The following is a 15,000-nucleotide window of genomic DNA, read 5'->3' on the forward strand; positions in this document are numbered from 1 at the left end:
ATATTTCAAGGTTACCGATTCCACAAAATTATAAAAAGTATACGGCTGTGTAGCGGGGATCAAAACGAGTAATTTCGTGTATAAAGTTTAATTAATCTCCCAATAGTTTGCCGGGAAACATCGATTATTCCGATCTAGAAAGAGACAGAGACAGTCGATCCGCGTTATGTTAAATATTTCAAGGTTCCCGATTCCACAAAATTATAAAAAGTATACGGCTGTGTAGCGGGGATCAAAACGAGTAATTTCGTGTATAAAGTTTAATTAATCTCCCAATAGTTTGCCGGGAAACATCGATTATTCCGATCTAGAAAGAGACAGAGACAGTCGATCCGCGTTATGTTAAATATTTCAAGGTTCCCGATTCCACAAAATTATAAAAAGTATACGGCTGTGTAGCGGGGATCAAAACGAGTAATTTCATGTATAAAGTTTAATTAAACTCCCAATAGTTTGCCGGGAAACATCGATTATTCCGATCTAGAAAGAGACAGAGACAGTCGATCCGCGTTATGTTAAATATTTCAAGGTTACCGATTCCACAAAATTATAAAAAGTATACGGCTGTGTAGCGGGGATCAAAACGAGTAATTTCGTGTATAAAGTTTAATTAATCTCCCAATAGTTTGCCGGGAAACATCGATTATTCCGATCTAGAAAGAGACAGAGACAGTCGATCCGCGTTATGTTAAATATTTCAAGGTTCCCGATTCCACAAAATTATAAAAAGTATACGGCTGTGTAGCGGGGATCAAAACGAGTAATTTCGTGTATAAAGTTTAATTAATCTCCCAATAGTTTGCCGGGAAACATCGATTATTCCGATCTAGAAAGAGACAGAGACAGTCGATCCGCGTTATGTTAAATATTTCAAGGTTCCCGATTCCACAAAATTATAAAAAGTATACGGCTGTGTAGCGGGGATCAAAACGAGTAATTTCATGTATAAAGTTTAATTAAACTCCCAATAGTTTGCCGGGAAACATCGATTATTCCGATCTAGAAAGAGACAGAGACAGTCGATCCGCGTTATGTTAAATATTTCAAGGTTACCGATTCCACAAAATTATAAAAAGTATACGGCTGTGTAGCGGGGATCAAAACGAGTAATTTCGTGTATAAAGTTTAATTAAACTCCCAATAGTTTGCCGGGAAACATCGATTATTCCGATCTAGAAAGAGACAGAGACAGTCGATCCGCGTTATGTTAAATATTTCAAGGTTCCCGATTCCACAAAATTATAAAAAGTATACGGCTGTGTAGCGGGGATCAAAACGAGTAATTTCGTGTATAAAGTTTAATTAATCTCCCAATAGTTTGCCGGGAAACATCGATTATTCCGATCTAGAAAGAGACAGAGACAGTCGATCCGCGTTATGTTAAATATTTCAAGGTTCCCGATTCCACAAAATTATAAAAAGTATACGGCTGTGTAGCGGGGATCAAAACGAGTAATTTCATGTATAAAGTTTAATTAAACTCCCAATAGTTTGCCGGGAAACATCGATTATTCCGATCTAGAAAGAGACAGAGACAGTCGATCCGCGTTATGTTAAATATTTCAAGGTTACCGATTCCACAAAATTATAAAAAGTATACGGCTGTGTAGCGGGGATCAAAACGAGTAATTTCGTGTATAAAGTATAATTAATATCCCATTAGTTTGCCGGGAAACATCGATTATTCCGATCTAGAAAGAGACAGAGACAGTCGATCCGCGTTATGTTAAATATTTCAAGGTTCCCGATTCCACAAAATTATAAAAAGTATACGGCTGTGTAGCGGGGATCAAAACGAGTAATTTCGTGTATAAAGTTTAATTAATCTCCCAATAGTTTGCCGGGAAACATCGATTATTCCGATCTAGAAAGAGACAGAGACAGTCGATCCGCGTTATGTTAAATATTTCAAGGTTCCCGATTCCACAAAATTATAAAAAGTATACGGCTGTGTAGCGGGGATCAAAACGAGTAATTTCATGTATAAAGTTTAATTAAACTCCCAATAGTTTGCCGGGAAACATCGATTATTCCGATCTAGAAAGAGACAGAGACAGTCGATCCGCGTTATGTTAAATATTTCAAGGTTACCGATTCCACAAAATTATAAAAAGTATACGGCTGTGTAGCGGGGATCAAAACGAGTAATTTCGTGTATAAAGTATAATTAATATCCCATTAGTTTGCCGGGAAACATCGATTATTCCGATCTAGAAAGAGACAGAGACAGTCGATCCGCGTTATGTTAAATATTTCAAGGTTCCCGATTCCACAAAATTATAAAAAGTATACGGCTGTGTAGCGGGGATCAAAACGAGTAATTTCGTGTATAAAGTTTAATTAATATCCCATTACATTGCCGGGAAACATCAATACTTCGATCGCGCGAGAGAGACAGAGAAACGAACAGTCTTTTTTTCGATTTACGGCTAAAATAAATTTTTCTCATTTTATTCAATAACATATTCTTGCTTAGATAACTTTTTTACATAGGGATTAAGCATTTAGAACGATATAATGTTTAAAATAAGGGCACTTTACTCTTGACATTTTACGGTTTTTTCAATTTTCTGAAAAATCCTATCATTAGATTTTTTTAAAAATACGATAATCTTGCATAACTAACGTTTCTACATAGGGATTAAGCATTTAGAACGAAATCTAATGTCAGAAAATGGCACTTTACTCTTGACATTTTTCGGTTTTTTCAATTTTCTGGAAAATCCTATCATTAGATTTTTTTAAAAATACGATATTCTTGCTTAACTAACGTTTTTACATAGGGATTAAGCATTTAGAACGAAATCTAATGTAGGAAAATGGTACTTTACTCTTGACCGGTACGTTGGGACTTTGAAAATATTCGGGCGTTCCAAACGCTCGTCTGTTGCATCATAGCGCGTCTCGGCGCAATCGACCGATTCGCTCGACCCATTATTTTCGATTTACGGCTAAAATAAATTTTTCTCATTTTATTCAATAACATATTCTTGCTTAGATAACTTTTTTACATAGGGATTAAGCATTTAGAACGATATAATGTTTAAAATAAGGGCACTTTACTCTTGACATTTTACGGTTTTTTCAATTTTCTGAAAAATCCTATCATTAGATTTTTTTAAAAATACGATAATCTTGCATAACTAACGTTTCTACATAGGGATTAAGCATTTAGAACGAAATCTAATGTCAGAAAATGGCACTTTACTCTTGACATTTTTCGGTTTTTTCAATTTTCTGGAAAATCCTATCATTAGATTTTTTTAAAAATACGATATTCTTGCTTAACTAACGTTTTTACATAGGGATTAAGCATTTAGAACGAAATCTAATGTAGGAAAATGGTACTTTACTCTTGATCGGTACGTTGGGACTTTGAAAATATTCGGGCGTTCCAATCGCTCGTCTGTTGCATCATAGCGCGTCTCGGCGCAATCGACCGATTCGCTCGACCCATTATTTTCGATTTACGGCTAAAATAAATTTTTCTCATTTTATTCAATAACATATTCTTGCTTAGATAACTTTTTTACATAGGGATTAAGCATTTAGAACGATATAATGTTTAAAATAAGGGCACTTTACTCTTGACATTTTACGGTTTTTTCAATTTTCTGAAAAATCCTACCATTAGATTTTTTTAAAAATACGATATTCTTGCTTAACTAACGTTTCTACATAGGGATTAAGCATTTAGAACGAAATCTAATGTCAGAAAATGGCACTTTACTCTTGACATTTTTCGGTTTTTTCAATTTTCTGGAAAATCCTATCATTAGATTTTTTTAAAAATACGATATTCTTGCTTAACTAACGTTTTTACATAGGGATTAAGCATTTAGAACGAAATCTAATGTAGGAAAATGGTACTTTACTCTTGACCGGTACGTTGGGACTTTGAAAATATTCGGGCGTTCCAATCGCTCGTCTGTTGCATCATAGCGCGTCTCGGCGCAATCGACCGATTCGCTCGACCCATTATTTTCGATTTACGGCTAAAATAAATTTTTCTCATTTTATTCAATAACATATTCTTGCTTAGATAACTTTTTTACATAGGGATTAAGCATTTAGAACGATATAATGTTTAAAATAAGGGCACTTTACTCTTGACATTTTACGGTTTTTTCAATTTTCTGAAAAATCCTATCATTAGATTTTTTTAAAAATACGATAATCTTGCATAACTAACGTTTCTACATAGGGATTAAGCATTTAGAACGAAATCTAATGTCAGAAAATGGCACTTTACTCTTGACATTTTTCGGTTTTTTCAATTTTCTGGAAAATCCTATCATTAGATTTTTTTTAAAATACGATATTCTTGCTTAACTAACGTTTTTACATAGGGATTAAGCATTTAGAACGAAATCTAATGTAGGAAAATGGTACTTTACTCTTGACCGGTACGTTGGGACTTTGAAAATATTCGGGCGTTCCAATCGCTCGTCTGTTGCATCATAGCGCGTCTCGGCGCAATCGACCGATTCGCTCGACCCATTATTTTCGATTTACGGCTAAAATAAATTTTTCTCATTTTATTCAATAACATATTCTTGCTTAGATAACTTTTTTACATAGGGATTAAGCATTTAGAACGATATAATGTTTAAAATAAGGGCACTTTACTCTTGACATTTTACGGTTTTTTCAATTTTCTGAAAAATCCTATCATTAGATTTTTTTAAAAATACGATAATCTTGCATAACTAACGTTTCTACATAGGGATTAAGCATTTAGAACGAAATCTAATGTCAGAAAATGGCACTTTACTCTTGACATTTTTCGGTTTTTTCAATTTTCTGGAAAATCCTATCATTAGATTTTTTTAAAAATACGATATTCTTGCTTAACTAACGTTTTTACATAGGGATTAAGCATTTAGAACGAAATCTAATGTAGGAAAATGGTACTTTACTCTTGACCGGTACGTTGGGACTTTGAAAATATTCGGGCGTTCCAATCGCTCGTCTGTTGCATCATAGCGCGTCTCGGCGCAATCGACCGATTCGCTCGACCCATTATTTTCGATTTACGGCTAAAATAAATTTTTCTCATTTTATTCAATAACATATTCTTGCTTAGATAACTTTTTTACATAGGGATTAAGCATTTAGAACGATATAATGTTTAAAATAAGGGCACTTTACTCTTGACATTTTACGGTTTTTTCAATTTTCTGAAAAATCCTATCATTAGATTTTTTTAAAAATACGATAATCTTGCTTAACTAACGTTTCTACATAGGGATTAAGCATTTAGAACGAAATCTAATGTCAGAAAATGGCACTTTACTCTTGACATTTTTCGGTTTTTTCAATTTTCTGGAAAATCCTATCATTAGATTTTTTTTAAAATACGATATTCTTGCTTAACTAACGTTTTTACATAGGGATTAAGCATTTAGAACGAAATCTAATGTAGGAAAATGGTACTTTACTCTTGACCGGTACGTTGGGACTTTGAAAATATTCGGGCGTTCCAATCGCTCGTCTGTTGCATCATAGCGCGTCTCGGCGCAATCGACCGATTCGCTCGACCCATTATTTTCGATTTACGGCTAAAATAAATTTTTCTCATTTTATTCAATAACATATTCTTGCTTAGATAACTTTTTTACATAGGGATTAAGCATTTAGAACGATATAATGTTTAAAATAAGGGCACTTTACTCTTGACATTTTACGGTTTTTTCAATTTTCTGAAAAATCCTATCATTAGATTTTTTTAAAAATACGATAATCTTGCATAACTAACGTTTCTACATAGGGATTAAGCATTTAGAACGAAATCTAATGTCAGAAAATGGCACTTTACTCTTGACATTTTTCGGTTTTTTCAATTTTCTGGAAAATCCTATCATTAGATTTTTTTAAAAATACGATATTCTTGCTTAACTAACGTTTTTACATAGGGATTAAGCATTTAGAACGAAATCTAATGTAGGAAAATGGTACTTTACTCTTGACCGGTACGTTGGGACTTTGAAAATATTCGGGCGTTCCAATCGCTCGTCTGTTGCATCATAGCGCGTCTCGGCGCAATCGACCGATTCGCTCGACCCATTATTTTCGATTTACGGCTAAAATAAATTTTTCTCATTTTATTCAATAACATATTCTTGCTTAGATAACTTTTTTACATAGGGATTAAGCATTTAGAACGATATAATGTTTAAAATAAGGGCACTTTACTCTTGACATTTTACGGTTTTTTCAATTTTCTGAAAAATCCTATCATTAGATTTTTTTAAAAATACGATAATCTTGCATAACTAACGTTTCTACATAGGGATTAAGCATTTAGAACGAAATCTAATGTCAGAAAATGGCACTTTACTCTTGACATTTTTCGGTTTTTTCAATTTTCTGGAAAATCCTATCATTAGATTTTTTTTAAAATACGATATTCTTGCTTAACTAACGTTTTTACATAGGGATTAAGCATTTAGAACGAAATCTAATGTAGGAAAATGGTACTTTACTCTTGACCGGTACGTTGGGACTTTGAAAATATTCGGGCGTTCCAATCGCTCGTCTGTTGCATCATAGCGCGTCTCGGCGCAATCGACCGATTCGCTCGACCCATTATTTTCGATTTACGGCTAAAATAAATTTTTCTCATTTTATTCAATAACATATTCTTGCTTAGATAACTTTTTTACATAGGGATTAAGCATTTAGAACGATATAATGTTTAAAATAAGGGCACTTTACTCTTGACATTTTACGGTTTTTTCAATTTTCTGAAAAATCCTATCATTAGATTTTTTTAAAAATACGATAATCTTGCTTAACTAACGTTTCTACATAGGGATTAAGCATTTAGAACGAAATCTAATGTCAGAAAATGGCACTTTACTCTTGACATTTTTCGGTTTTTTCAATTTTCTGGAAAATCCTATCATTAGATTTTTTTTAAAATACGATATTCTTGCTTAACTAACGTTTTTACATAGGGATTAAGCATTTAGAACGAAATCTAATGTAGGAAAATGGTACTTTACTCTTGACCGGTACGTTGGGACTTTGAAAATATTCGGGCGTTCCAATCGCTCGTCTGTTGCATCATAGCGCGTCTCGGCGCAATCGACCGATTCGCTCGACCCATTATTTTCGATTTACGGCTAAAATAAATTTTTCTCATTTTATTCAATAACATATTCTTGCTTAGATAACTTTTTTACATAGGGATTAAGCATTTAGAACGATATAATGTTTAAAATAAGGGCACTTTACTCTTGACATTTTACGGTTTTTTCAATTTTCTGAAAAATCCTATCATTAGATTTTTTTAAAAATACGATAATCTTGCATAACTAACGTTTCTACATAGGGATTAAGCATTTAGAACGAAATCTAATGTCAGAAAAGGGCACTTTACTCTTGACATTTTTCGGTTTTTTCAATTTTCTGGAAAATCCTATCATTAGATTTTTTTAAAAATACGATATTCTTGCTTAACTAACGTTTTTACATAGGGATTAAGCATTTAGAACGAAATCTAATGTAGGAAAATGGTACTTTACTCTTGATCGGTACGTTGGGACTTTGAAAATATTCGGGCGTTCCAATCGCTCGTCTGTTGCATCATAGCGCGTCTCGGCGCAATCGACCGATTCGCTCGACCCATTATTTTCGATTTACGGCTAAAATAAATTTTTCTCATTTTATTCAATAACATATTCTTGCTTAGATAACTTTTTTACATAGGGATTAAGCATTTAGAACGATATAATGTTTAAAATAAGGGCACTTTACTCTTGACATTTTACGGTTTTTTCAATTTTCTGAAAAATCCTATCATTAGATTTTTTTAAAAATACGATAATCTTGCATAACTAACGTTTCTACATAGGGATTAAGCATTTAGAACGAAATCTAATGTCAGAAAATGGCACTTTACTCTTGACATTTTTCGGTTTTTTCAATTTTCTGGAAAATCCTATCATTAGATTTTTTTAAAAATACGATATTCTTGCTTAACTAACGTTTTTACATAGGGATTAAGCATTTAGAACGAAATCTAATGTAGGAAAATGGTACTTTACTCTTGACCGGTACGTTGGGACTTTGAAAATATTCGGGCGTTCCAATCGCTCGTCTGTTGCATCATAGCGCGTCTCGGCGCAATCGACCGATTCGCTCGACCCATTATTTTCGATTTACGGCTAAAATAAATTTTTCTCATTTTATTCAATAACATATTCTTGCTTAGATAACTTTTTTACATAGGGATTAAGCATTTAGAACGATATAATGTTTAAAATAAGGGCACTTTACTCTTGACATTTTACGGTTTTTTCAATTTTCTGAAAAATCCTATCATTAGATTTTTTTAAAAATACGATAATCTTGCATAACTAACGTTTCTACATAGGGATTAAGCATTTAGAACGAAATCTAATGTCAGAAAATGGCACTTTACTCTTGACATTTTTCGGTTTTTTCAATTTTCTGGAAAATCCTATCATTAGATTTTTTTTAAAATACGATATTCTTGCTTAACTAACGTTTTTACATAGGGATTAAGCATTTAGAACGAAATCTAATGTAGGAAAATGGTACTTTACTCTTGACCGGTACGTTGGGACTTTGAAAATATTCGGGCGTTCCAATCGCTCGTCTGTTGCATCATAGCGCGTCTCGGCGCAATCGACCGATTCGCTCGACCCATTATTTTCGATTTACGGCTAAAATAAATTTTTCTCATTTTATTCAATAACATATTCTTGCTTAGATAACTTTTTTACATAGGGATTAAGCATTTAGAACGATATAATGTTTAAAATAAGGGCACTTTACTCTTGACATTTTACGGTTTTTTCAATTTTCTGAAAAATCCTATCATTAGATTTTTTTAAAAATACGATAATCTTGCTTAACTAACGTTTCTACATAGGGATTAAGCATTTAGAACGAAATCTAATGTCAGAAAATGGCACTTTACTCTTGACATTTTTCGGTTTTTTCAATTTTCTGGAAAATCCTATCATTAGATTTTTTTTAAAATACGATATTCTTGCTTAACTAACGTTTTTACATAGGGATTAAGCATTTAGAACGAAATCTAATGTAGGAAAATGGTACTTTACTCTTGACCGGTACGTTGGGACTTTGAAAATATTCGGGCGTTCCAATCGCTCGTCTGTTGCATCATAGCGCGTCTCGGCGCAATCGACCGATTCGCTCGACCCATTATTTTCGATTTACGGCTAAAATAAATTTTTCTCATTTTATTCAATAACATATTCTTGCTTAGATAACTTTTTTACATAGGGATTAAGCATTTAGAACGATATAATGTTTAAAATAAGGGCACTTTACTCTTGACATTTTACGGTTTTTTCAATTTTCTGAAAAATCCTATCATTAGATTTTTTTAAAAATACGATAATCTTGCATAACTAACGTTTCTACATAGGGATTAAGCATTTAGAACGAAATCTAATGTCAGAAAATGGCACTTTACTCTTGACATTTTTCGGTTTTTTCAATTTTCTGGAAAATCCTATCATTAGATTTTTTTTAAAATACGATATTCTTGCTTAACTAACGTTTTTACATAGGGATTAAGCATTTAGAACGAAATCTAATGTAGGAAAATGGTACTTTACTCTTGACCGGTACGTTGGGACTTTGAAAATATTCGGGCGTTCCAATCGCTCGTCTGTTGCATCATAGCGCGTCTCGGCGCAATCGACCGATTCGCTCGACCCATTATTTTCGATTTACGGCTAAAATAAATTTTTCTCATTTTATTCAATAACATATTCTTGCTTAGATAACTTTTTTACATAGGGATTAAGCATTTAGAACGATATAATGTTTAAAATAAGGGCACTTTACTCTTGACATTTTACGGTTTTTTCAATTTTCTGAAAAATCCTATCATTAGATTTTTTTAAAAATACGATAATCTTGCATAACTAACGTTTCTACATAGGGATTAAGCATTTAGAACGAAATCTAATGTCAGAAAAGGGCACTTTACTCTTGACATTTTTCGGTTTTTTCAATTTTCTGGAAAATCCTATCATTAGATTTTTTTAAAAATACGATATTCTTGCTTAACTAACGTTTTTACATAGGGATTAAGCATTTAGAACGAAATCTAATGTAGGAAAATGGTACTTTACTCTTGATCGGTACGTTGGGACTTTGAAAATATTCGGGCGTTCCAATCGCTCGTCTGTTGCATCATAGCGCGTCTCGGCGCAATCGACCGATTCGCTCGACCCATTATTTTCGATTTACGGCTAAAATAAATTTTTCTCATTTTATTCAATAACATATTCTTGCTTAGATAACTTTTTTACATAGGGATTAAGCATTTAGAACGATATAATGTTTAAAATAAGGGCACTTTACTCTTGACATTTTACGGTTTTTTCAATTTTCTGAAAAATCCTATCATTAGATTTTTTTAAAAATACGATAATCTTGCATAACTAACGTTTCTACATAGGGATTAAGCATTTAGAACGAAATCTAATGTCAGAAAATGGCACTTTACTCTTGACATTTTTCGGTTTTTTCAATTTTCTGGAAAATCCTATCATTAGATTTTTTTTAAAATACGATATTCTTGCTTAACTAACGTTTTTACATAGGGATTAAGCATTTAGAACGAAATCTAATGTAGGAAAATGGTACTTTACTCTTGACCGGTACGTTGGGACTTTGAAAATATTCGGGCGTTCCAATCGCTCGTCTGTTGCATCATAGCGCGTCTCGGCGCAATCGACCGATTCGCTCGACCCATTATTTTCGATTTACGGCTAAAATAAATTTTTCTCATTTTATTCAATAACATATTCTTGCTTAGATAACTTTTTTACATAGGGATTAAGCATTTAGAACGATATAATGTTTAAAATAAGGGCACTTTACTCTTGACATTTTACGGTTTTTTCAATTTTCTGAAAAATCCTATCATTAGATTTTTTTAAAAATACGATAATCTTGCTTAACTAACGTTTCTACATAGGGATTAAGCATTTAGAACGAAATCTAATGTCAGAAAATGGCACTTTACTCTTGACATTTTTCGGTTTTTTCAATTTTCTGGAAAATCCTATCATTAGATTTTTTTTAAAATACGATATTCTTGCTTAACTAACGTTTTTACATAGGGATTAAGCATTTAGAACGAAATCTAATGTAGGAAAATGGTACTTTACTCTTGACCGGTACGTTGGGACTTTGAAAATATTCGGGCGTTCCAATCGCTCGTCTGTTGCATCATAGCGCGTCTCGGCGCAATCGACCGATTCGCTCGACCCATTATTTTCGATTTACGGCTAAAATAAATTTTTCTCATTTTATTCAATAACATATTCTTGCTTAGATAACTTTTTTACATAGGGATTAAGCATTTAGAACGATATAATGTTTAAAATAAGGGCACTTTACTCTTGACATTTTACGGTTTTTTCAATTTTCTGAAAAATCCTATCATTAGATTTTTTTAAAAATACGATAATCTTGCATAACTAACGTTTCTACATAGGGATTAAGCATTTAGAACGAAATCTAATGTCAGAAAATGGCACTTTACTCTTGACATTTTTCGGTTTTTTCAATTTTCTGGAAAATCCTATCATTAGATTTTTTTAAAAATACGATATTCTTGCTTAACTAACGTTTTTACATAGGGATTAAGCATTTAGAACGAAATCTAATGTAGGAAAATGGTACTTTACTCTTGATCGGTACGTTGGGACTTTGAAAATATTCGGGCGTTCCAATCGCTCGTCTGTTGCATCATAGCGCGTCTCGGCGCAATCGACCGATTCGCTCGACCCATTATTTTCGATTTACGGCTAAAATAAATTTTTCTCATTTTATTCAATAACATATTCTTGCTTAGATAACTTTTTTACATAGGGATTAAGCATTTAGAACGATATAATGTTTAAAATAAGGGCACTTTACTCTTGACATTTTACGGTTTTTTCAATTTTCTGAAAAATCCTACCATTAGATTTTTTTAAAAATACGATATTCTTGCTTAACTAACGTTTCTACATAGGGATTAAGCATTTAGAACGAAATCTAATGTCAGAAAATGGCACTTTACTCTTGACATTTTTCGGTTTTTTCAATTTTCTGGAAAATCCTATCATTAGATTTTTTTAAAAATACGATATTCTTGCTTAACTAACGTTTTTACATAGGGATTAAGCATTTAGAACGAAATCTAATGTAGGAAAATGGTACTTTACTCTTGATCGGTACGTTGGGACTTAGAAAATATTCGGCCGTACGCGGCGCGTCTCGGCGCTTCGAACAGCTCCGGTGTCCCCATTATTTTCGATTTACGGCTAAAATAAATTTTTCTAATTTTTTTCAATAACATATTCTTGCTTAAATAACTTTTTTACATAGGGATTAAGCATTTAGAACGATACATTGTTTAAAATAATGGCACTTTACTCTTGACATTTTACGGTTTTTTCAATTTTCTGAAAAATCCTATCATTAGATTTTTTTAAAAATACGATATTCTTGCTTAACTAACGTTTCTACATAGGGATTAAGCATTTAGAACGAAATCTAATGTCAGAAAATGGCACTTTACTCTTGACATTTTTCGGTTTTTTCAATTTTCTGGAAAATCCTATCATTAGATTTTTTTTAAAATACGATATTCTTGCTTAACTAACGTTTTTACATAGGGATTAAGCATTTAGAACGAAATCTAATGTAGGAAAATGGTACTTTACTCTTGACCGGTACGTTGGGACTTTGAAAATATTCGGGCGTTCCAATCGCTCGTCTGTTGCATCATAGCGCGTCTCGGCGCAATCGACCGATTCGCTCGACCCATTATTTTCGATTTACGGCTAAAATAAATTTTTCTCATTTTATTCAATAACATATTCTTGCTTAGATAACTTTTTTACATAGGGATTAAGCATTTAGAACGATATAATGTTTAAAATAAGGGCACTTTACTCTTGACATTTTACGGTTTTTTCAATTTTCTGAAAAATCCTATCATTAGATTTTTTTAAAAATACGATAATCTTGCATAACTAACGTTTCTACATAGGGATTAAGCATTTAGAACGAAATCTAATGTCAGAAAATGGCACTTTACTCTTGACATTTTTCGGTTTTTTCAATTTTCTGGAAAATCCTATCATTAGATTTTTTTAAAAATACGATATTCTTGCTTAACTAACGTTTTTACATAGGGATTAAGCATTTAGAACGAAATCTAATGTAGGAAAATGGTACTTTACTCTTGATCGGTACGTTGGGACTTTGAAAATATTCGGGCGTTCCAATCGCTCGTCTGTTGCATCATAGCGCGTCTCGGCGCAATCGACCGATTCGCTCGACCCATTATTTTCGATTTACGGCTAAAATAAATTTTTCTCATTTTATTCAATAACATATTCTTGCTTAGATAACTTTTTTACATAGGGATTAAGCATTTAGAACGATATAATGTTTAAAATAAGGGCACTTTACTCTTGACATTTTACGGTTTTTTCAATTTTCTGAAAAATCCTACCATTAGATTTTTTTAAAAATACGATATTCTTGCTTAACTAACGTTTCTACATAGGGATTAAGCATTTAGAACGAAATCTAATGTCAGAAAATGGCACTTTACTCTTGACATTTTTCGGTTTTTTCAATTTTCTGGAAAATCCTATCATTAGATTTTTTTAAAAATACGATATTCTTGCTTAACTAACGTTTTTACATAGGGATTAAGCATTTAGAACGAAATCTAATGTAGGAAAATGGTACTTTACTCTTGATCGGTACGTTGGGACTTAGAAAATATTCGGCCGTACGCGGCGCGTCTCGGCGCTTCGAACAGCTCCGGTGTCCCCATTATTTTCGATTTACGGCTAAAATAAATTTTTCTAATTTTTTTCAATAACATATTCTTGCTTAAATAACTTTTTTACATAGGGATTAAGCATTTAGAACGATACATTGTTTAAAATAATGGCACTTTACTCTTGACATTTTACGGTTTTTTCAATTTTCTGAAAAATCCTATCATTAGATTTTTTTAAAAATACGATATTCTTGCTTAACTAACGTTTCTACATAGGGATTAAGCATTTAGAACGAAATCTAATGTCAGAAAATGGCACTTTACTCTTGACATTTTTCGGTTTTTTCAATTTTCTGGAAAATCCTATCATTAGATTTTTTTAAAAATACGATATTCTTGCTTAACTAACGTTTTTACATAGGGATTAAGCATTTAGAACGAAATCTAATGTAGGAAAATGGTACTTTACTCTTGATCGGTACGTTGGGACTTAGAAAATATTCGGCCGTACGCGGCGCGTCTCGGCGCTTCGAACAGCTCCGGTGTCCCCATTATTTTCGATTTACGGCTAAAATAAATTTTTCTAATTTTTTTCAATAACATATTCTTGCTTAAATAACTTTTTTACATAGGGATTAAGCATTTAGAACGATACATTGTTTAAAATAATGGCACTTTACTCTTGACATTTTACGGTTTTTTCAATTTTCTGAAAAATCCTATCATTAGATTTTTTTAAAAATACGATATTCTTGCTTAACTAACGTTTCTACATAGGGATTAAGCATTTAGAACGAAATCTAATGTCAGAAAATGGCACTTTACTCTTGACATTTTTCGGTTTTTTCAATTTTCTGGAAAATCCTATCATTAGATTTTTTTAAAAATACGATATTCTTGCTTAACTAACGTTTTTACATAGGGATTAAGCATTTAGAACGAAATCTAATGTAGGAAAATGGTACTTTACTCTTGATCGGTACGTTGGGACTTAGAAAATATTCGGCCGTACGCGGCGCGTCTCGGCGCTTCGAACAGCTCCGGTGTCCCCATTATTTTCGATTTACGGCTAAAATAAATTTTTCTAATTTTTTTCGATTACATATTCTTGCTTAAATAACTTTTTTACATAGGGATTAAGCATTTAGAACGACATGTTGTTTAAAATAATGGTACTTTACTCTTGTGATTTTTCG

The sequence above is a fragment of the Megalopta genalis genome, unplaced genomic scaffold (assembly GCF_051020955.1).
Source record: "Megalopta genalis isolate 19385.01 unplaced genomic scaffold, iyMegGena1_principal scaffold0327, whole genome shotgun sequence".
Lineage (NCBI taxonomy): Eukaryota > Metazoa > Arthropoda > Insecta > Hymenoptera > Halictidae > Megalopta > Megalopta genalis.